Source organism: Pleurodeles waltl, chromosome 4_1 (genome assembly GCF_031143425.1).
Source record: "Pleurodeles waltl isolate 20211129_DDA chromosome 4_1, aPleWal1.hap1.20221129, whole genome shotgun sequence".
In the NCBI taxonomy this organism is placed as follows: domain Eukaryota; kingdom Metazoa; phylum Chordata; class Amphibia; order Caudata; family Salamandridae; genus Pleurodeles; species Pleurodeles waltl.
This window is the reverse complement of record NC_090442.1, coordinates 714,815,802-714,840,721: the sequence shown is the minus strand read 5'-3', so window position 1 is coordinate 714,840,721 and position 24,920 is coordinate 714,815,802. Positions and strand designations below refer to the sequence as shown.

Below are 24,920 nucleotides of genomic sequence, written 5' to 3'. Positions count from 1 at the left end.
CCATTTCAGAAATACATAGGTTTCTTTGATAACCAATTTTCACTCTGCATATCTGTTAGACTTTTCATCCTTGGCGTGGTCTCCCTTAACTTTTTGCCTCTGTTCCCCAGGTTGTTGATGTGTGCTGGACTCTGATTTTGCTGTTTTTGTTACTCTGGGCACTTTACCACTGCTAACCAGTGCTAAAGTGCAAGTGCTCCTGTTTAAATTGTATGTAAGTGGTTCATCCATGATTGGCATATTTGAATTACTAGTAAGTCCCTAGTAATGTGCACTAGAGGTGCCAGGGCCTGTAAATCAAATGCTACTAGTGGGCCTGCAGCACTGGTTGTGCCACCCACATAAGTAGCTCTGTAATCATGTCTCAGACCTGCCCCTGCAGTGTCTGTATGTGTATTTTTACACTGTAAATTCGACTTGGCAAGTGTACCCACTTGCCAGGCCTAAACCTTCCCTTTCCTTACATGTAAGGCACCCCTAAGGTAGGCCCTAGGTAGCCCCAAGGGCAGGGTGCAGTGTATGGATAAGGTAGGACATATAGTAATGTGGTTTATATGTCCTGACAGTGAAATACTGCCAATTTCGTTTTCACTGTTGCAAGGTCTGTCTCTCTCTCATAGGACAATATGGGGGCTACCTTTAAATATGATTAAAGTGTAGATTCCCCTAGAGAATAGATGGACAGGTGGAGTTTGGGATCCCTGAACTCACAATTTAAAAATGCATCTTTTAGTAAAGTTGATTTTGAGATTGTGCGTTTGAAAATGCCACTTTTAGAAAGTGAGCATTTTCCTGCTTAAACCATTCTGTGACTCTGCCTTGTTTGTGGATTCCCTGTCTGGGTCAGTTTGACAGTTGGGTTGTTTTTCACCTCACACCAGACAGTGACACAAAGGGAGCTGGGGTGTGATCTGCATTTCCTGATTAGCCATCTCTGCTAGGAGGGAGGGGTGGAGTGGTCACTCTCATCTGAAAGGACTGTGCCTGCCTCTGACAATGCTGTCTCCAGCCCCCTGGTGTGTGTCTGAGGCCTTGCCTGGGCAAGGCAGGATTTCACAAGAAGGTGTGAGTCCCCTTTGAAGAAAGGTGACTTCAAAGACTAAAATGGGTATAAGAAGGGCACCCAAACTTACAAACTTTAGAAACACTTCTGGAATCAAGGGGAACCTCTGCCTGGAGAAGAGCTGATCGCTGAGGAACAAGTGCTGCCCTGCCTGTGACTGTGCTTTGTGGAGCTTTCCTGCAGTGCTGCTTCTGCCAGAGTAAGAGGGCAAAGACTGGACTTTGTGTGCCTTCCATCTTGAAGAAGAAATCTCCAAGGGCTTGATGTAGAGCTTGCCTCCTGTTGTTGAAGTCTCAGGGATAGCAAAGACTTCTTCCTGCCAGCACCTGGAGTCTCTGGAGAGACCCCTACTCTGCTCTGTGGTGCCCTTCCAGTTCCTGGGACCCTGAAAGGAGAGGCTGGCAGCCTAAGGACAAAAATACACGCACCGAGCACCGTGCGGAGAAAAGATCGACGCGAATCCGATCGCGGCTGAGAAAACGACGCGACGCCGGTTCCGCAGCTGAGAAACGACGCCGCAGGAAACGCGACCGAAAAACCGACGCCCGGAGCAGGAGAAACGACGCGCAGCATCGCTGACGGAGGCTGAGAGATCGCACCCTGCGCCGCGGGACTTTCGGATCGTCGTGTGGCTGGCTTTTTCAACGCGCACCGCCGTGCCGAGTTGTTTTCGACGCACACAGCCGTGCAGGGTTACTTTCGACGCACACCGCCCGTGCGGGGTTATTTTTGACGCAAACCAGGTACATTTACACGCTAGCAGCGCTAGTGTGTTGTTACAACTACCTAAAGACTCTTTTTATTTTAAACCTTTAAAAAATCATAACTTGACTTGTGTATGTTGGATTTTTGTCGTTTTGGTCTTGTTTTGTCTAGATAAATATTTCCTATTTTTCTAAACTGGTGTTGTGTCATTTTGTAGTGTTTTCATTAAGTTACTGTGTGTGTTGGTACAAATACTTTACGCCCAGCACTCTGAGGTTAAGCCTACTGCTCTGCCAAGCTACCAAGGGGGTAAGCAGGGGTTAGCTGAGGGTGATTCTCTTTTATCCTAACTAGAGTGAGGGTCCTTGCTTGAACAGGGGGTAACCTGACTGTCAACCAAAGACCCCATTTCTAACAATATCTCATCATATGAATTGGTCTGTACTCTGCCCAGAATGAAAAACCATTGTACGATGCATCTCAGATGTGGGCTCTGGGTACCTTGAGTTCTTGGAAAGCCTACAAACAGGCCCTATATACCCCCAAAGCCAGAAGGGTCTAGCGGGTATTATGGTATATAACTTTAGTTATAGACCATTGTGACACAAAGTTACAGATGAAAATGTTGTCACAAATGGCTGTTTTTTCCTACTCATTTTTTATATTTATTTCAACCGTTTGTTTCTTTGGGAAAACCTTGAGGGATCAACACATTTGACCCCTGCCTGAATTCAGAACTTTGTCTACATTTCAGAAATCTATATCTATATCTTTCCTGGACCACCCATGGATTTCGCACTGGTTTCCACTAAAAACTGTGTTGAGCACACAAAAATAGGAAAATGGGCTACCTCTTTGAAAAATGCAAAGCTGTATGTGAAAGCAAAATAGGTTTTTTTGATTCAGCTCCTCTGCATGTTCATAAAAGCTGGAAAATGGTGATTTTAGCACAGCACACTGTTCGTTGGTGCCATTTTTAGGGAAAAAAACTGCCACCTTTATCCTGAGCACTTTTGTTCTATTCCACCCCCCCCCCCCCCCCCCCCCCCCCAAAAAGACACTTTTATTTCAGAGCACTTTTTTTCTATTTTCCCCCAAAACTCAAAATTTAGCTATATTTTCCCTGTTTTCTTGGTCCCCTCCAGGGGAATCCACAAATCCTGGGCACCTTCAGAATCCCCAGAAGGTTGGAAATAAGGATGCAGTTTTGGCATGGATACCTCATTTGGAAAAAAGTTACGGGGCTCTAAGCGCGAACTACCCCAAATAGCCAATAAAGGACGCTGCATACGAAGGAGGGGAGGCCCTGCAGTTAAGAGGAAAAAATACGGTATCTTGAAAGTAGTATGTATTTTGGTGAGTGACAGCCGATTTGTGAATTTTCCACCCTGTTATTTGACTTTGATGTTGGGACACTTACCTCGTTTTGCTTGTTTTTATCTCCAACTTGTAGCACGGGCTGCACGTCTTGAATTTAGTCACAAAATATTCTAAAGCCACTGCCTGTAATGTAATTAAGCATTTGCAGATTTTGTTGGGAGGAAGAAAACTATGCAGGTCAAGAAACATGTTGGAGGTAGAAATAGCAATGAAGTAAGCCGGTAAGATCCATATATACCCAGCCTCCAATGCATTATACCACAATCAGGAAAGCTTGCATATCATTTATTTGCAGACTGCAAGTAATTTATTTGTAACTGATTAAAGAAAGGCTCTGCTCCATCACTCCTGTTAAACTCGTGAATTGCCTTTCTGGCAGGGCTGAGTCTCACATTACTAAAGTAAATCTGTGAAAGATGATTTAAAACCATGAACAAGCATACGTGAATACCCTGGTTTAAATAAGCTTCCGTTTTATTTCCTTGTTTCTATTTTTATAGTGAGGTTGATAATGAAAAATGTATTTCTTACACAACATCTTTACAAAATAACACTGGGGCATTCATGTGTACAGGATGCATTTATTCTAGCAGTTATTAACTGAAGAGACGAAACCGAAATTTTGCAGAGTAAGAAGATTGAGATACTTTTTGTGCCAAAATGTAACCCACTGTGAAACTTTGCAAAAGTTTCTTTGATGGAGTTTGTTTTCCAGATAGTCACTGGTATTGTATTGCACAGAGGCCTCTGGGCATGTTCGTTCTTCTGTCGCCCTATAATATGTACAAAAATGTACTTGTATTACCATCTTCAGTTTCAGCTAATTTAAGTGTCCGCCGGGGCGTACATATATATTTATAAAATACATCATGGACAGCTGTGTTATATAGGCCTAAATTGCTAACGAGGAGTTGAAGTGACATTTACACACCAAGAAACCGAAGGCAGAGTGGTTTGTAAATGTCACCTGAACCTCAAGTTGGCAATATAAGGCCATATTATATGTTACTCGTTATATACTATTGATACTGCATGATGTATTTATTGATTTCAGCACTCCTTACAAAGATTTATAGCATTTTACCGTCATCCGTTTAGTGTTCATTATCTTCCTTAGAACGCAGATGTCTGTCAGTGTTTTGATAAATGTGTGTTTTTGTAGGCGATAATATGCTAATATTGACATTTTGTTTTATGCAATAATGTGTATTATGATTCATAATTGAAATGCAAAGTGCACTGTAGGGAAATGAAAAACATGCATTATAAAACCTATATTTTTTGTAGTACATTGACTCTAGAGTAGGTTTAGCATGCCATATACAAATAAAGAAAATATATTGCAGTGTAGGATATTCTAAATTTTTCCTGATAGGTTTCTGCATTTACAATATCTATTTCCACACACTGGAGAGGATTCATTGGTAGATGGTTGCATTAAGGATAAGGCTGGACCTGCAAGGGTCAGCTTGTAAGGGATGTTGATTAATGGCTTAAGACTGCCATATGAAAGCATTTTTATTCTTGCCAACTCTATAAGAAATGTGACATGCTGTTTTTATCTTTTTCATTTGTCTGTTAAGCTAAAAAAAAAACAACAAAAAACCCACTGAAATTCACTTGTTATAGGTAGCTCAAGAAACTACAATTAGCGCCCCCTTCCATGCGCAGCGTTTTCATCATTGATGTCATTTCAGTTGTCATCAGTGATGTTGTCAATGATGTTATATAACATGTTATGAATGTTGTAAAATGTGAGGTCATAAGCAGTGCATGACAATGAGCAAGTTATAGTTTCTTGAGTTAAATGTAACTGGTGAATTTCAGTGCTTTTTTAGTTTAAGGCTTAATGTTTTGACTAACATTTTCACCTAACTACGTCACTGTAGCCTTTGAATTTTTCAGTGAATTTCTCATGTTTTTTTCATGCAAAATAAGATATCATTTGTATACTTAACTATACCGAACGATAAAGTCACATTAACATTTGGCGGTCTTCTGACGATAAGATGGCGGTAAAGACCGCCACATCACAAGTTGTGGGTTTGGCAGAAGCCAAACCTACACAACGCCGCCTGGTCCTCTGATGCTGTCACACCAACGCTGCCGGCAGTAAGCACCTCCAGCCCGACGGCAGGCCTCTGCCTGCCGGCTGGATTACAAGGCTGCAGACCACCAGGTTTTCTGTGGCAGTCACCCTGCCACAAACACCCTGGTGGTAACGCACCCGGCGGCAGGAATCCCCATTCCTGACGCCGGCACACACATGCACACATGTCCCCACACATCCATGCACCCCCCTCACCCATCCACACTCTTAAAAACCTCCCCACCTACTTTTAAACACCCCCTCAACCATACACATCCATCCAAACACCCACACTTGCGCACTCACACTGATATACACACACCCCCACTCACACATTCGCACCCCCTCCCCTAACATTCACAGCTCCCTCCCCCCCTGCACTGCATTCATACACTCACCCATTCTCCCTGTTCACTCACAAAAGACACATGCACCCCCCACTGACTCGCAGACTTGCACACATTCACCCACATTCGCACACATACACACCACACACTTGCATCCAACACCCTCCTCCCCTTTTCGGACGATCACTTACCTTCTCTGTCGAGGAGGTCGTCCGGGAGGGGATGGGTCCTGGCGGTTTTACACCGCCAGTCCCACCATGCCAGCAAGACTCCACCAAGCCGTATTACGGCTCGTAATACGGCGGGCAGAGTCTTGCTGCTGTGGCGGTGCTGGCGATGCAAGTGCCTTTTCGGAGTCTGACTTCCGGGAAGTTCTCCAATGACTCCAAATATGGCAGTCAGCAGAACCCCAGCACTGGCGGTCTGTTGGCTGCAGCGGCTTTGGCGGTCTTTCAAACAGACAGTCAAAGTCATAATGAGGGCGTAGGTCTTTCAAATTCCAGGGATGTTTTTTTTTTTTTTTTTTTTCAGGACATAGGGACCGAGTCCTGTAATGGCAGCTGCAACATTTGTCTTCTTCTTGTAGCCGTCCAAACAGATTGCAAGCTCCTGCGTGACTTGCAGAACGCTATAGTTCCCCCAGGGGCAAGGTTACTGATGGGGGGGGGGGGGAGGAATTCAAATTTTGAACCTTATTTTCTCAGAATCTTCTAAACTGATTTACACCAAATCACAAAAAAAGGGCATTTTCTAAGTAAAGATACAACTTTCTTCCAAATATGATGCAATTCTGTTCAGCCATTTTGGTGTTTAAAAAACAAAAATCCCCCCACACCCTCTACCCAACCCCCTCATCTTTGTCAAATCATCTCACATCTTTCCAGGAAGGAGATTATTATTATTTTTTTTTTTTTGGGTAAAGTTCTTATGGTAGTTGGAGCCTAATTATACGCACAAAGTGGTGAAATATATGTGGGTGTGTGTGTGTGTGTGTGTGTTTGTGTGTGTGTATATGTATGTGTGTATATATATATATATATATATATATATATATATATATATATATATATATATATATATATGCACTGAAAAAAAACTAAGGTTACAGGGAAGTTAAATTTAGGCTCCTTTTTTAAACGGACAAAACCATAGAAATTCACCTGTTGGAATTATCTAAAGTAAATATAACTTGCAGCCTTGCAATGCACTACTAATTACCCCACAAATTACGGCACTCATGACATCTCTGATAACATCATTGATAATATCATTGTAATACTTGCAGTAAAAATTGACAAAAAAAACTGTGCATGGCTTGCATTTAGCTTAATTTCTTCCAATAGCATAAGGTAATGACCATTTTACTAGGAAAAAATATAGTGCCACTGAAAAAAAAGTTTCCTCACAATATGGCAGAAGGCACTTGACTTAACTAGTGATTGCTCGTACCTATGTATACTAGGTTGTCTTTACAAGATATTTATTGAAAGTTACGATGTTGATTCATCAGCATATGCCAGCATTGGCATGTTTACTTCTCCTATTGAAATCAAACACAATTTAGTTGCTAAAATGCATTTGTACATTTTTATGTTGAAGCCACCCCCCCCTCAACTTAGAGAAGGACATTTTAAATATGTTTATCTTACTCAAGTGAGACATTTAGTAACAATGTGAGTTGTTGCAGCTTTGTGACAGACTTGTTAAGAAGTGCCTTCTGACTTTTTAGGGACATCAAGGACAGTTTCGAAGGGCTGCAGTTTTATAAAAGATGTCACACTGTTGTTTCTGACTCAAAAGGATATGTACTAATTACTTGAGTTAATACTAGCTATGTGAAAGGATAGATTGATTGGCTCTGCAAGTTGTTTTTGTCTTATGTTTGGGATCGTACGAGAATCTCTTTACCTAGCTAGAATTGTACACCTTCGTTGCTGTCTTTAACCCTTGACTGCATCAGCTGATGATACATCTGTTTCCTTGCAGTTGTGATGTTGGCCAATGTTGACTGACCAGTTTTCTTGGGTTTGTGGTTTAATGCTAATTAGGACTTGGCTACAGACAGCTTTAGCTATCTGTTGGATACCTATTGTTTCCAATACATTACATAGACAAAGTGCACTTTGGGTCAGGCCCTTTCTCATGACTGAATAGCTTTGTTTTCTACTGCAATTCCCTGCTCCTGATTTAACTCCCTATTCTTGTATTAGTCCCAGTAAGAAGTATATCGGTTTCACATTGTTTTGATTGAATGTTGTTCCTTCCACTGTTGATGTGAGACCTTGCTTTGCAGTTCATATTTTTCTCCCTCTCTCCCCACCTTCTACCCCTCTTCTCCATTCATATTTTTACCCCCCCCCCCAATTTAACACTGCCCACCCAGCGTCTTCTTGCAGCTAGTGCCCTCTTGCTAATTTTTCACTGTTTGCCGCACTATTGTGGGCAGCCATCTCAAAATGGTTTTATAGCTGTTCCAAGATTGCTACTTACACGTGTGGCAGACGAATGGCTTTTATTTTATATTTTTACGAAAATTCCACGCATAGATAGCTGCTGCATAGTTCAGCTCATTCAAGGTGACTATTTTTTAACAGGATCAAAATGTAGTCAGATTACTGCAGTGGATGTACGCTCACTCAAACTAGAGTTTCTTGTTTTCAAATGTGCCCTAATAGCAGTAGAGGTTTTGGTGACTGCTCAGAAGGCGAGTATACCATTCTAATTACAGTCCTAGAGTATTTATGGAAAGTTTTGACATTTTTATGTATTTATGAATGTTTTAATGAAAGTCAAAAAACCCAAATAGTTTTAAAAAGGCTGCACACCTGTTGCAGTCTGCGCATTGGGGACAGCTGTCTAGGATTTAAAAAATCATCTTGCAAAGCAAATAGGTTTCACAGGCAAGACCTATTGACATTGCTGATGCTTTTTATATATGTTTTTTATATTTGGTGAAGGCAGGTCCTCAAAAAGAAAGTTTTACGAACACCTTGAGAAAACAAGCATTGAGAAAAGAAAAGGCTGACTGGCAAAGTCAGGCCTACTGCTTTTGCCCTTGCTTGTTTTTCTATTGCTGCTTATTCTTTGCTTCTTCACGTTGATAATTTTGGATGGCTTGTGATAGTAGCTAGCTGCTCCTTGTTTCTCATTTTGTTACTTTTCTTTTCTGTTACCTCACGGTAGGATAGATCATTTGATAGTTTTATATCTTTGTTGACTTAAGCTTTTTCAGGGACCTCCTATGTAAGTTCGATATGTTATAGAAACTGCGCTTTATAGAGACCTCTGTGGAGCACTGCAGTTAATAGCTTATTAAATCTATGTCTGTCCTGAACAAGCTTCAATAATACTGAAACAAGAGTGCAGTTTCCAGCTGCACTGTATTATCATAAGGTATATGGACCGCTAGTATATGTGCACTGCTTGGAAGGCGTAACGTGGTGGCTTGTTCTTTTGGGTACTGAGTTTGGAATGTCTTTGATGTTGGGCATGGAGGTGGGTATGTTAGGGCTTGCTCTCAAAAAGATTAGTTGATGAATACTGTTGGTACTACCCAGCAGTGCATTCTGAGTGTAAAGTTAAATATAAAGATTAAATTGCACAATGTCGGCATAAAAGTAGATCAAAGCAAACAATTAATTCGTTAAACAGCTTCATTTCATGAGAGAGTGCAGAATAATGAAGAATGGAAATTTGGCTTGAGGTTTTGATTCACCAAATGTTTGGCAGTCCTTTTTCACTTCAATAATTGTTATACTACCACATAATTAACCAGGTTTTTGATTGATTTCCTAATTGTATTCTTCACCGATATTTCTATGACTAATGGCATTCATCTTACATTTAGGAAGATCTCAAATGAGAACTGTATGTGTTTCATTTAGTCCATATTTAGTGCAGTCCTACATAATTCCACCATGTCTAATTGTTAGTTGGTAAAAAGATGAAGCTTTTCAAGATGTGCTTGTGATAAGACCTTCTGCGAGCTCTTGAGACCCTTTCACTTGTAGGAGGTGGTGTATAAAGTAGGAGGTGTTTATAAAACCTTGCTTTATGTTCACTCCAGTGGACCACCACGAACTCAGTCATTTTGTGATGATCAAGGAATGAACAAACACCTCGTTAAGCATTAAAATCGGACTGGACAGCAACCAAAACAGAATTTAACCCACATAGAACCTTACAGAAATTGTTACTACATGCACATTCCAGGTTCGGCAATCCTCGAGAATATAATGATAAAAGAGAAAAAATCCCAATTATAACACCTTTGATCTGACGAGAACATTTTGGTCACTTATTTAGGTGTGATTTTTTGTGTTGAAAGTTTCCTAAATGAATTTGATCATTGTAGTCTTGAGGAAGTGTTACATGATTATTTTGTACACAGTGGAGGTTGTGCCTTATGTACTTAGCAGCAGCTAAACTTTAAGTTTTTATTAATAAATAAAAAAAGAATAGAGGAAAACAAAATGTAATGTGTAAAGATTATCTTGGGTGTCAGTTGTTCAGTGAACAAAAATGTCATAATGAGCTCCCAAAAATAAATGTTCTGTCAAAACGTTTATTTCAGTTAATTAAACCGATAAACAATAATACAGCCAATCCAATACTTTATCAGTGACAACTTCATAAAGTGTAACTCGTAAATCTAGTTAAAAAGTTACATAAAGTGCTTGAAATATCTAAGGTGCATAATATAATTGCTGTTCTTGAAGGGCAGTTGTTTCATGAGGACGTGTGTAAACAGTGCATAAGACTTCAATTATTAAGTGATTGAAACAATATAAAATTGATGAAATTCGCCAGACAACATAGCACGGGAGGAAATCCTTCCGATTTGTTCATTCCCATGCTAGGAGGCTTTCTGCCATTGCTATGTATTTAATTAATCAGGAAACAACATGGGGATACTCTCCCCGCAAACAGTAAATAATGCCTCGGTGGCATGTACGAATGCCATAATGTATAAAAATGGTACGTGGAAGGAGTCAACGTTCCGCAGTTAAACATGGATAGAAAATGCACCAATGATTCCAAAGAATAACAAACTTGCAGGGCAGGCCCCTGCCCATGTAGGCAGGAAATCAAGGTATAGGAAGTGTCCCAAACGAAGTTGCAATAGTCTAATTTTTTAATAAGCTTTGAAAGATTCAGCCTAATACCTCTGCATTTGGTAACCTCTATACGAATTTATTACAAGCCATTCGTGACTTTTATTGACTTTACTTTCATCCATGGCGAAGGAAATGTCTTTTATCACTATCATCTTTTTGAACAGAGCGTGTGATACTGCTGCTGCTTTCATAGGTCCTCATCTTCTTCCAGTTGTAGACTGGCATTCAAGGCATTATTCTTTTTAGGTTGAGCAAGCTTAACTTCCCTCCAATAAATGACTTCGGTTTTGTCGTACTTTTTGCCATTCTTAATGTGCTTGCATATTTGAGAAAAGCTGCTTTCTGCTCCAGTTGTTGTTCATTTGGGCACAATTAAAGCTTGATCTGTGCTGCGGGTGAATTTTGGGCAAGTTAAATAGAGAGGGTGATTTTACTTTGAGTCTTGTCTAAAAAGGTGCTGAATTTATACGGGAATCCCTCAGTGCTATATGCCGGGATGGGAATAAATGTAGCTTTAATTACTTTTACAGATGGCCACAAGTGAAGGATTCTTACTTAATTTCAAAAAGCGATTGGATAGCAAGGATTAAGAATGTTATTGTTGGGTTTAGAGTGCTAAGATGTTGCAGACGCCCTCTTCGATCATCTAGCCAAACCCCTCCAAGTACTTGTATTTATTGTTTTTGGCTAGGTATACCACTCTAATTGCTTTGTTGTTTTCTTTCCAGATATAACTGTTTGTTTTTTTAGGTTTATTGTCATTTCATTCACTTAACAGTAGTTGTTGAGAGTATCTGTTAATCCTTTAATGCCAAACAATTGTACAGAGATTCTGCAGAAGTTATGGAAAACCAGCTTTCTGATTTTACGTTACAGGACCAAACACAGAACATCATTATGATGAGAATAGCTGCAGGTAATCCTGAAAAAGTGCAACCCATTGACATATGTAAATACACACAATGTTTAGCATTGACCTATATTAATATACACATGCAATCAATAGAGTTACCTGTGGATAGCACATTTACACTTTTTAATATAGTACAGAAGTGTTAATGAAGAACTGGCAGCAGGTGACAAACCTGGAAGGAATAGAAGAGCTGAAAGAAAGAAAAGACAAAAAGGGTAGTTATAGAAAGAGAAGAGAACAGGAAAAGAGAAGGAGAAGGAAATTGAGGATATTTACTATAGCACAGCCGCAGTCAGTCGGAATTAGGACCCATAGGCATAGAGTTAGGGAGAGAGAGAGGGACTGGCAACTAATTGCAAGAAAGTGGGTTATTAGTTGAGCGTGGTCATTAACCACCTCAGCTAATAATCACAATATTTGTCAGGGTGAACCCTGAAAGTCATTAAATCAACCTGATGTGAACCCCCTGGTAGCTATGACACAGAGCAGACAGAATTAACTTAGAGACAATGTGTAAAGTATTTGAGTAGTACTAAAACAGAGATAGTTGAGATGCAAAGCAATAAAAATCCAAAGCTCCCTAAACAACTTAGAAACATAGAGTAACATTTAATAAGGAACATTACACTGAAATGGTAAAAATCCATTAAGAGTGAACCAGAGATATGTGTTTTTTTAATGCTTCAGTAGAAATAGTACCAAGAAACACATGGTGCCAGTGATAGTCAGTGGCTCCGGTAGAAGAGGACCTAGATGTAATTTGACGCATACCTCGATGGAGCACCTATCCGATATACTAACTAGGTTCATCCTAGTCAAAGTGCTTAACTTCTGACTTATTACTTTAAGTCCCAGTTTACCACAGGGTTACACTTCTACAGTCACTTAATACCTCAGGGTAGGCACTTAACTCACAGGCCTCAGGGTAGGCACTTAACTCACGGGCCACAGCAGGGTCCATACCATGTCAGCTGGACAGTTGCAGGAAAATGCCTCTAGTAGCTTGTGAACCTTGGAGTCCCCTTCTTTGTCCTCGGTAAAAGAGGGCGAGTAGATCCAGTTTTTTAGGATTGTCTCAGGTTTCCGACCGCAGGTTCATTCCTCTTCTGATCTTTCACAGATCCAAGAGTGTTCTGGAGTGGGTGCCTAGAGTTGCCACATGTATACCTGGCACAAGATAGTGGGTAGGAATGACCCCTGGTTATTACCTAACCAGTGTCGTAAAGGTTACCGGGGCTAACCCTACCCACTTTGTGCAATCTCAAGATGGCCTAAGTCTTCAGCTACACTAAATATGGGATATGTGGGCTGGAGGTATGAGTATGGGGAGTGCTAATCTGGTGTCATCCAGCACCAAAATATGGGTTTGATACAGTCCCTTTACCTCAACACACACAGACAAAATTCTAGTAATAGCAAAGCTGAACTTTCAGCAAAAATACATCGAATAAATGCAATGGGCCTCATTATGACCCAGTCGGACCACTGACAGTGTGGCGGTCCAACCGCCACATTACGACCATGCCAGTTGCGCCACGGTTGGACCGCCACAGGTCCTAATCCGCCAGCAGGACTGCCCTGGGGATCACAAGTCCCTTCACCTCCGGTGATTACATGGCGGTAGCACTGCCATGTAAAGGCTGGCAGAGACAGAGTGCAGGGAGCCTCAGGGGGGCTGCACTGCCCATGCAGTTGGCATGGGCAGTGTAGGAGGCCCCCCTGGCCAGCCTTGTTGCAATTTTCACTGTCTGCTTTGCAAAACATTGCCACGGGTGCTGGTGCACCCTACGCACAACAGCATTGCCGGAGCCGGAGACAATGCTGTTGGGCATTTCCCGCTGGGCCAGCTGGAAACTCTTAGTGGGGCCTGTGGGAAGGCAGCCGCACTGGGCTTTTCCGTCCGCTGAAGTCCTAATTACCCCCAAAGTGTTTTGCCATTCAGTTTCTTTCAGTTGCGCCCCAAATGTTCCATGAAAAACCTCAGCAGACATGTCAAGCAGGATGTTCAAGTAAGAAATGTTCATTCCAGCAGGAGTTGACATTCTGGTGTCAAGGAGGATGCTCACAGCCCCACCCCAGTGTTCACTCTAAACATGCAGTGTGGCAGCTCTCTCTCCAACTCGGGTTGACTAGAAGGAGAAAAGGGAAGGCAGGCCTAGGTGTGATCTACATCTGCCTTTGACAGAGAAGACCCCTTTGAAGTGCACCAAGGGTCTGATGAAGGGTAAGGCAACTCTTCCCAATACCCAAGGCCCATAATCCCTGCCCTGGGAGCAGTTCACACCTTGCCACATGGGAGCAATCAAGCTGCCAGGTGACAGTTGAATCCTTACAGAAAGGTCTCAAGAGGCATTTGGCGGGCAGAAAGTAACTTTTCTGAAGTACCTTTTCTGTGATTGTTAGAAACAATTCAACTTTACTATTAAATTGGATTTTGTTTACCTATTAAAAAGAGTCCTTGAGATATTTTTCTTGCCATTTTCTATGTGAGATAACATATAATAAACAATGTTATATCTCAATACTTCCTTATAGCGTGGCCAACCCTGCTACAGTGAAAATAGCTTTGAGGTGCTAGTCACTGTAAGGACATGCTTACCATGTACCTTTACATTTACTACTTTGAAATATCATGCACCCTGCCTTTATGGATAATAAGGCCTAATTAGGGTGACATACATATTTAATAGAAAGGCTTCAGCCTGTCAAAAGTAGTTACTTGGCAAGTCTAATTTACATTTAAAACATGGACAAACAGGCTTCTGCCTGCAGGCCTACAGGCATGTTTACATTGTCACCGGAGTGGATGGCACAATGGGTAATGCTTTCCATTTGTGACATTTAACTTACAGGACCTGGGTACACCTGAATACCTTATAGGTAAGTGAAATATGCCAGTCTGGAGTATACCATTTTTACCATGTTGAAAAAGGAGTAACAGGCACTTAACCACTGGCTAGGGGAACCATGCACAGAGTTCTATAGCCAGCAAAACAATGGTTCAGCAAAAAGGCCAAAAATTGAGGGTGACCCTGTAGAAAGGACAATTTTCCAACACATATCACCAATGATTTTGTTCACAATATTCTTGGCCTGTCTGGGGTTCTGACCTTTGCAAGTACTAATGTACATTGTTCCGTAATATAATACCCCTCATAAAACTGGAGGAAGATATCCAGATCTGTTAGCATTTTTAGGTGTGGCCTAGAGACTGCTTTGGCTTTTGTAGACTCATGTTTTTAAAAACTTACATTGTTATACATGTACACATAGTAAGGGGCTTTTTAGTCTTCCTTTGCCATTTATTAATTTTCTTATAGATCAAAAAGTGGATCAGCCCTTGGTAGTATACACTTGAGAAGAAGTATGCTCTTTGTTCTCATTGACTGTAATCAGATTGGCAGTTGTATTTCCTGTTTCTGTGTGATTAGTTCTTTGAAGTGGCTTTTCTCCTGCACTTAAAAAAAACGCTAAGAATGCAATCTAGTGAATGTCTTCTTGTGTGTTACTATAGGAACTACTTTTTTTTGTAATCAACATTGTTATCTTGTTATTTTTCTCGTGGGTGCGTTTCTATTTGTTGTAATTAAGGCATTATTGTAAGTTATGTTGTGCATTCGTTTTTGATGAGTAACATTGTGTTTTCAGTACACTTGTAAAGTTGTTGCATTTGTAAAGCTCTACCCACCAAGAACTGTGTAATAGTCCCTTTGTGTTTTTTTTTTCACTTCTTTTGGAGGGGATTCCCATTATAGTCATAAGCCCTGAATAGCCCCGCCCACGTGTGGGGACTCTTGACCACTTTTCACAATATATCTTCTCAAGTGTAGATGTTTCTTTCTGCAGGAAGGCTTGCAGAGTCACTTAAGAAAGAAGAAAATATTCAGCTAAGAATGCAATCTAGTGAATGTCTTCTTGTGTGTTACTATAGGAACTACTTTTTTTTGTAATCAACATTGTTATCTTGTTATTTTTCTCGTGGGTGCGTTTCTATTTGTTGTAATTAAGGCATTATTGTAAGTTATGTTGTGCATTCGTTTTTGATGAGTAACATTGTGTTTTCAGTACACTTGTAAAGTTGTTGCATTTGTAAAGCTCTACCCACCAAGAACTGTGTAATAGTCCCTTTGTGGTTTTTTTTTCACTTCTTTTGGAGGGGATTCCCATTATAGTCATAAGCCCTGAATAGCCCCGCCCACGTGTGGGGACTCTTGACCACTTTTCACAATATATCTTCTCAAGTGTAGATGTTTCTTTCTTCAGGAAGGCTTGCAGAGTCACTTAAGAAAGAAAAAAATATTCAGCTTATAGGACTAGGCTACAATTGCCCAATTCTTCATCTTGTACTTAAAAAAGGGGCAAAGAGAATTATATTTGTGTATAATTTCATGATGTTTTAATACAACAGCATAAATCTCTTTCACAATCCCTTTTTTGATAGAGTATGACAGTGTAGCCCCATAGGCTGTCATTATGAGTTAAAAATAGAGGCTATACCTTTAAGAACACAGAGACGACCAGTATCCCATCATGCCGAGCAGGTGGCCGTTATTTTAATTCTTTTTTCCAGCTCCTGCTGCAAGGACCCTAGAGCATTGAGCTCAGTCAGTTTGGGCTTTTTGTCCTCAAAAAGTGAAACTAAAACTTGTGAACAACTATTTAATTTGACAGTTTTTATCTATCCCTGATTTTTTTTTCTGTCATTTTCTGACAGAAAATGTAGGTATTTTCAATGAGAAATGTCTTCTCTCTTTGACAAATGCCCAGCGCGTGGGAGAAAAAAGGCTAAAACAGACCCTCATGAGGTGTGTATTATTTGCCTTCAGTCATGTTCCTGAATCATGCTGTTTCTGCAGGAACTTTTCAAAGCGCACCATGAAAGACAGAGCAAAGATTCACCTCCATGCTGCAGAAGACAACAGACACAGTCTGAAGGTGGTATCTCAGGACGCGGAGAGGGATAGTCCTCTTCCAGGGCTCAGTCGTCTGACTCTCGAGGGAGTGGCAGGAAGAAAATTGCAGAAAAATGCCATTAGTCCCGGTCAGCGTTGAGAGCGTCGACAACAAGGAGAGGTACAGCGCCTACCTATTAGCCATCTATCCATGGTTTGACATCCAGGAAGCGCTGCAGATCAGTGTCGAGGCAAGGAGTATCGACGTTGATAACAACACTATTGACCGACAGACCTCGTTCAACGTCGAGGAGCCCATCAACCACGAGGCCATCAAGACAGTCACTGCCGAGATCCAGATCGACATAGAGGCACCGTCGAAGATCGCTGTCAAAGGCACACTCCGATGTTGAGCGGCAATGGTCGATTGCTTCGAGAACGGACAACGTTGAGAACTCTTTTGACGTCGTCTAGGCTACAGGAGACAAGAAAGAAGAGAATCTGTATCTACTCCTCCCCAGATTCAGAGTACTCCTGAACATACTCTCCTTCTTGAGGAAATCCAACCATGTTCTCCACCACCAGCACCATCTTCTCCTCTGCCTCCTCCACCTTCTCAGACTCCTCCATCACCCCCTCAGTCACTCTTAAGACCCAGATCTCAGTCCAGATCGCGCCATCATTCTATGCGCCATCGTCACAGCCAAAGGCACTCTTCTGCCTCTTCCAGGCGCTCCTGCCATCATCATCATCATCCTCATTCTCCACGAAACTGTCGGTCAAGACATCATATGAACATGTCTTCCACTTTTACTGGATGATACACTGCAATGCTTTCAGACTCTCCACCTCCACACATATCACCGGTGGATGATGTCAAACATTTCAAGAGGTCCTGGTGAAGGGAGTGGCGAAACTTAACATTCCTATGTCGACTCCAACACCAACAACATCAGTCATTTTTGAGACTCTACAACACAGGTCAGCATCAAGGCCTTCGCTGTCTCTAGTGCCAGGTCCCCTTAAACCTGTTATGAACCTCTTCCCGACACCAGCCTCAGTTAAGTCCGCTCCATCCAGGCTTCATAAGAAATATTGCCCTCCTGAGCAGAACCGACATCAGACTCAGTGATTGTAGTAGCAGCAAAGAAGCAACATGCCACTACTCTCACTTCTACAGTGCCTCCCAATAAGGAGAATCAGAAGTTAAACTCTGTGGGTTGTAAATTGTGCAATATGGCAACAGCAACCATTATAGCAGTCAGCGCCACTGCTCTTCTAGGCAGATACGACAGGGTACTGGGGGAATCCATGCACCAGTTTGCAGAACATCTCCCTAGAGAGAAGAGGGAACTTCATGGAAATTCTAAATGAAGTATTAATGGTATCTAATCAAGTTGTTAGTGCTGCAGCAGACTCTTCTCTACTAGCGGCACATGATTACTGCCATGGCGTCGCTCTCTGAAGACACTCTTGGGTTCACCTTACATCCCTCAAGCCAGAATCACAACAGAGAATTTTAAATCTCCCATTCGCCGGTACTATTCTATTCGGTAGCCACACCAATGATAAGATGGCACAAATGAAAGCAGAAAGGGAGACTCTGAAAGCAATTGACTTAGAGATCCAGAGAGGAAAGAAAATCTTTTGATCCCTATCAATGCTGTTTCTATTCAGAGGATTCAAACCTCACCCCCCAGTGGTATCAAGGACACCAACAAGGTGCTGAATAGCACTCCAACTACCTTACCAAACATGCCAGAGGAAGCAGACTAGAGGTAGATCCGCCCAGGAGCCTACTCAAGGAGGCAAGCAACCGTCCGAATCAAAACCCAGAATTATTGCTTTCCTCTCTTCTGTTACCCACTCCGTTGGGGGGGGAAGCATTTCTCACTATGTGGCAGAGTGGCAAAACATAACAAAAGATTCCTGGGTTTTTAATATTGTACAGAATGGATATTCTCTCAGGTTCACAAGTACTCCACTGTCCACCCCTCTGAAACTGTCCAGCTTCCAACTTCCGTTGTTAAGGTCAGAAGTCAACATCCTCCTTTAAAAGCAGGCAGTGGAACCAGTTCCTCACCAACAGCAAGGGACAGGTATTTATTTCAGAGAAAATCTGCTGAAAAAGAGACAAGAACAACTTCAGACCCATAGTTGACCTCAAAACAGTCAACAAGTTGATATTGGTGAGAAAAGTTCCGGATTCTGTCATTACACCAAATCTATCCCCAATTCGACTGGGGGGGTTTTCTCTGTTCCACTGATCTTCAAAACGCTTACTTTCATATTCCAATCACCAGAAAAGATTGAAAGTTCTTGAGCTTCATAGTGGGGCAAGATCAATATCGGTACCAAGTAGTTCCATTTGGTCTCAAGTCAGCACCCAGAAAATTCTTAAAGTGCATGGCACTGGTGGCTGCCCATCTCTCGAAGCACAAAATATTTGTCTACCCATACCTAGACAATTGGCTAATCAATGCATCAACATGTCAGGAAGCTCAGCTGCACTACAACTGTACTTGCAGTCTCCTTCAAAGTTAGGCCTTTATGTCAACCATGCCAAGTCAACGTCTGTCCCTGTTCAAACCTTACATTATCTGGGAGCCTCCATTGACACAATATAGACAAGAATATGCCCTTCAGATGAGAGACGCTTATAGATCCTTCAGAAGTTTCACTCTCTCGTGATAGCTTCCTGTCCAACGATGAGAACAGTATCCTCTCTCCTTTGCTCAATGGCCTCCTGCATCTTCCTCACACTGAATGCCTGTCTCCACCTGTGACCCCTGCAAGAATCTCTAGAGGACCAGTGGGACCAACTGACAGACAAACGGGAAGACAGGTCATGCGAAGTGGTCTCTGAAATGCTGGTGTTGTCCAACAAATCTACTTTGAGGAATGCCGTTTCATCAGGAGGTTCCTCCTCAAACAATAGTGGTGGATTCCTCACTGCTGGGATGGGGAGCCCACATGGATCACCTCCAAATCTAGGGCAAGTGGTCAGAGAAAGAGACAACATATATCAATCTCTTAGAGTTTCACATGGTTCCTCTAGCGCTGAAAACGTTTCACTCGCCATTTAGATCCCACTCCCTGCTTGTTCAGACGGACAATACAGCCACCATGTACTACGTCAACAAGCAGGGAGCGATGAGGTCCAGGCCCCTGGCACATGAGGCCCAAGCAGTCTGGAAATGGCTCATAGCCAGGGACCCAACGGTCACTGCAACTCGCCTTTCAGGTGTGCAAAATGGTCAGACAGACCCTCTCAGCAGGTTTCCACAAGAAAAACACGAGTGGGCCTTACTGGACGAAGTTGTACAAAACATCTTTAAACTTTGGGTCGGGCTCCCCAACCATTGACTTGTTTGCCACTGCAGAAAACAAAAAACGCCAAAGCTTTGCTTCAAGTTACTTCCAGCCATGGACACTACAGAATGCCCTATGGATAAGCTGATCTGGAAGATTTATTTGAGCATTTCCCCTGATTCCATCGGTCCTCATCAAGCTGTCCCACTCAAGCCAATATGATCCTAATAGCTCTGGAGTGGCTACGTCAGTAGTGGTTCATGGACCTCCTTTGCTGGTCCGTCCGTCCACACCTCATGCTGCCATGCAGATCAGAGCTGCTAACGAAGTTGGGAGGCCAGATGGTCCACCCTAATCTCCCCCACGTCTTGCCAGGCAGATAACATTCTTCCATATTTACTCCATCTGGCTTGCAATTCTCTTCTATAAAAGGTTCACCTGGCAGCCGTTACTGCCTACAGAAAATGTCTTTCACAAACCCCTTTTTTCAAAATCCCTGTCATAAAGGATTTTCTAGAAGTATTGGAGGTTTTCCCTTCCATGAGGCGTCCTTCACATCCCTGGGAGCTTAATATTGTACTCTCTCGTCTTAAGCAGGATCCTTTTGAGCCTATTGACAAAGCCTCCCTGTAACACCTTTCTTGGAATGCAGCTTTCCTTGTAGCAATAACTTCAGCTCACAGAGTTAGCGAGATCAAAGCGTTTTGTTCTCACAAACCATACACAGTCTTCCACTGTAACAAAGTGGTTATGAGAACTCGCCTGAAATTCCTTATTTTGGATTTCCATGTTAATCAGACCATATAATTTCCGGCATTCTTTCAGAATCCCTCTACTCCAGCTGAAAGAACTCTTTATTCCCTGGATGTGAGGAGAGTTTTGAAATTGTATCTCAATAAGACAGGAGACATCCGCAGATCGAACCAATTGTTTATCAACTATGGCCCGGTCTGTACGGGTTTAGGCACTTCCAAACAATCCATCTCCCGATGGATAGTTTCCTGCATCCTTTTGTGCTATCAAAAAGCTAACAAGACAGTATCAGCTAGGACTAAAGCAGCTACAGCTCCATTAGTGAGTAATATCCAGATACCAGTTATTTGCAAAGCAGCTACATGGAGATCTGTCTGTTCATATACCAAGCATTGCTGCCTGGCCTCTGATGCTAGAGCAGACACTCAAGTAGGACAGGCCTCCCTCAGAAATCTATTCACTTAAAACTCTGTCTTAGTTCTCTCTCTGTCTTCTCCACCGCTTTAAGTAGGGATGGACTTGCTACTCTATTCAGCGCTTATGACTGTAAATGGAAATCCCCCATGAGAGAAGTAATAGTTTCTTACCTGTAACTCCATTTCCCTCGTAGGGGAATGTCCATTATAGTCATAAGCAACCCTATACCCCCCCGTGGAGTGGACAGAAGTAATCAGTGGAACTATACATCACGCACCGCCTCAAAAAGGACTGAAGCAACTACCACATGCTCAGCATGATGGGATACTGGTGGTCCCTGGGTTCTTAAAGGCATAGCCTCTTTAAGTCGTAAAATGACAGCCTACGGGGCTATACTGTCCTGCTCTTTTTCATCTCTATGCTCTATCAAAAAAGGGTTTGTGAAAGATTTATGCTGTTGTAATAAAACATCATGAAATGATATACATATTTAATTCTCCTTGCCCATTTGTTAAGTACAAGGTGAAGAATTGGGCCAATGTAGCCTAATCGTATAGGCTTCATATTTATTTTCTTAAGTTACTATGAAGGCCTTCCTGAATCAAGGCAAGCATCTACACTTAAAAAGATAGGTTGTGAAAAAGTGCCCCGGCATCCCCGCATGTGGGCAGGTCTATTCAGTGCTTATGACTATAATGGAAATTCCACTATGTGAGAACTTGAGTTACAGGTAAGAAACTAATCCTCACTAAGCACAGTTTTAGAAGGTAGAGTGTTAGGGTTTCTGATTGGCTAGGGTATGCACCTAAGCCAGGCAGAACCCACCACTCCAGTCAGGGCGTGGGAGTTACAAACCCAAGATAACCCCTGCTCACCCCCTTGGTAGCTTGGCACAAGCAGTCCGGCTAATCCCAAGGCCAATATTTAAAGCAATTGCACAACACACACAACACACGTGACACAATAAATACACCACACAGAAAACACAACACCCAGGTATACAGAAATAAACTGTATTGCATAAAACATCATTAAACCAAACACAACGTGTATCAGTAATACCCTGCTACACAAGCAGTTGTCAGAACATCACACAGGTTGCAGGTGCTCTGCAAAAATAGGCAGTAGTTAGGTAAACATATAGGTTACTGGTATTCTCCAACACAAGCAGTATTCGGGTTGTCAATATTACCAAAAGCGCACATGGTAATAAACACCTTATCATGAATACCCAGACATCATCATGAATGTACATAGGAGAGAAACCTTTCCCAATGGCATAAGTCATAAAACCATATCACCAGCACGGGGGCACATAAAATGAAACATTCCCATCTGGCACATGTCAGGAAAAATGCCCATGCCAGAATAACCATTTCAGGAATACCAAGACCAAGTGGGTCATTATGCCACTGGCGGTCACCAGACTGTCACATTATGACAGTGGCGGAGCCACCACGGTCCCCCCACCGACATTGTTAGGCTGCCTGCTGCCTGGCAGTCCCGGCGGTTGTAATCCACCTGGGCGGAGCTGCCCTGGGATTACGAGTCCCCATCTGCCTGCCTGTCCATGGCGGTTTACACCACCATGGAAAGGCTGGCGTAATGGGTGACTTTGGGGGGGGGGGGAGGGGGCATGGGCAGTGCAGAGCTCCCCATGCAAAGCCCCATCGTGCATTCCACTGCCCGAATTGCGGGCAGTGGAATGCGCGACTGGTGCTGCTGCACCGCCACATTGCCGCCAGGTCCATTAGGAGCTGGCTGCAATGTTAAGGCCCTGTTCCCCACTGGGCCGGCGGGTGGAAACAGTGTTTTTTCACCCGCCGGCCCAGCGGGGAACTGAAATTAGGGCCGGCGGGGTTCAGGCCGCAAGTGTGGCCTGATGGCAGAAAGTCGTTGGCCGGCATCGGAACAGCTCCCACTCACGGGCGACCCACTCCGGGACTCTCTCCGTCCCAGCTCCAGCTTTATCTCTTTTGAGGCCCACTGGGTTTGGCCACCACACTCCTCTGGTCCTGTGGGCAGTGATGGCTTGATGGAGACCCAGTGGGAAGAACTCTCGAGGCCGCAGCAGTGAAAGCACCAAAGCAGGTGCCGACATGTACCCCGTGGACACCGTCTGATAAGTGCTCTACTTGTGCTCCATGAGAGGCTGCCGACAGGCTCTTCTCTGCTTTCTCTGCATCAGGGGGGGAGAGGGGGCACAACTGCGGTGCCACAAGGAAGGTTCTGGTGCCTAGGAGGACAAGTGAAGCGCAGGGAAGAAAAATACTGCGCTCTCCTCGCGCTGAGATGGAAAAAAAAAGAAGCTAGTGGAGCACCACAGGGCTGCTGGACCCAGCAATCAGGCCAGCACAAGGGAACAGAGTAAACAGTGGCAGTCCTTCTCTGTGACCTAGCAGGTCACAGTGCATCACAACGGCAGAGGGGAGGAAAGACCCCCTGTACATATACTAATTTTCCGCAGCCTCCACAAAAGGGGAAGAATGGGTTCCAACTAGTACTTGCCAGTTCCAGGAGTTTCCCCTTTCTCTTGTAGGGGATTTCCATGATAGTCATAAGCATTGAATAGTTCTGCACGCCTGCGGGGACCCCGGAGCACTGTTCTGTAGTGTATTCTTAAGTGTAGATATTTGCCCTTTGAAAAAAGGCCTGTTAAGTCACTTAAGAATATCAATGTGCAGCCTATGTGAAAAGGCTACAAAGGCCAAATTGTTCATTCTTTTGGTTGTTAAGAAAGGAAGCTGTAGTACAGATATACGTTTAAGAACGTATTTATTCTATAAATGTAGTAAAAAACATGTTCTCTAACTTTATTTACAACTTCAAATGAGGATGAAAAACAATGCAGGGCAGTGTAGCCCATAGGCTGCCATTATACAGAATGTAAATAGAGCTGTGCCTTTAAGAAAAGAAAGTCTTCCTGTATCCCATCATGCACAGCAAAAGGCAGTTGCCTCAGTTCTTTTTTCCGGCTCCTTCTGACAGGACCCTGAAGCATTGAGCTCTACCTTTCACAGCTTTTTTTTTACTAAAACTTAACTAAATCCTTTGGATTTCACTTTCACTCGACGTTTTTCATCTAGAGTGAACATTTCCTAGCTTTTCCTGTCAAATTCTGACAGAAACTTGTTTTTTTGCCACCAGAATGCCTTCTCTTTTTGATAAGTGCCCTAGCTGTGGCAGGAAAAAGGCCAAAACAGACCCACATCAAGTCTGTATTATTTGCCTACCGTCAAGTCATAAACCTGATGCCTATGACATTTGTAAAACCTTCTCCAGGAGAACTCTTCGTGACAGGGAGAAAATCCGTCTTCAGGCAAAAGAGGACAGGAGACGAAGAGTACAATCGGCTACAGAGCGAGGAGAAGGTCAGTCTTCTACCAGGGCTCTCACTGTGTCCTCTGGAGCAGCTGCCAGATCTGCTCACAAACATCATAGGTCCCCGACGACGTCGAGAGCATCGACGTCGAGACCAGGAACAGCACAGACATGCTTGCCGTCGAGGACCGGCTCACCGTCGAGAAAGAGACATCGTTTGACGTCGACAGCCTTATCGCCGTCAAGACGGCGTAGACACTCGACGTCGAAGTTCCCGGTCCATGTCACCGTTGACGCAAAGGGGAAGATCGACATCGGTGGACAGTACTCGTCGTCTGAGACGATCGCCGTCATCCCATCGACGTCGATGGAGATAGCCGTCGAGGAGCTCTCAACAGCGAGAGGAGTCAACGCCGAGAGGTACTCGTCGGCGTCGTACTTCGACGTCGAGAAGCGTGTCGCCGTCGAGGAGGCACTCAAAGAGACCAAGGAGGGTATATACCACCTCAGAATCCTCGGCCTCTCTCATTCTTTTACCACCTTCGCCTCAACCTTCTCCTCAACCATTGCCTCTACCACAGACACCTCTGGCACCTACAGCTCCTCCGCCG

At 43.1% G+C, this 24,920-nt stretch overlaps 1 long non-coding RNA gene across 11 annotated transcripts in view; it reads left to right on the top strand.

The window, feature by feature from the left end:
• LOC138288080 (uncharacterized) overlaps positions 1-24,920 on the top strand; it is a 472,675-nt gene that overhangs the window by 278,643 nt on the left and 169,112 nt on the right. For 7 of the 11 annotated variants that reach the window (XR_011202326.1, XR_011202329.1, XR_011202330.1 and 4 more), the window contains one exon: positions 2,914-3,124. The exons of 2 other annotated variants lie outside the window; for them this stretch is intronic. This is a non-coding gene — a long non-coding RNA (uncharacterized lncRNA). Of the gene's footprint in view, positions 1-2,913; positions 3,125-3,221; positions 3,370-24,920 lie in introns of those variants that run through there. 2 more of the 11 variants (XR_011202331.1, XR_011202337.1) reach the window with 2 other exon arrangements.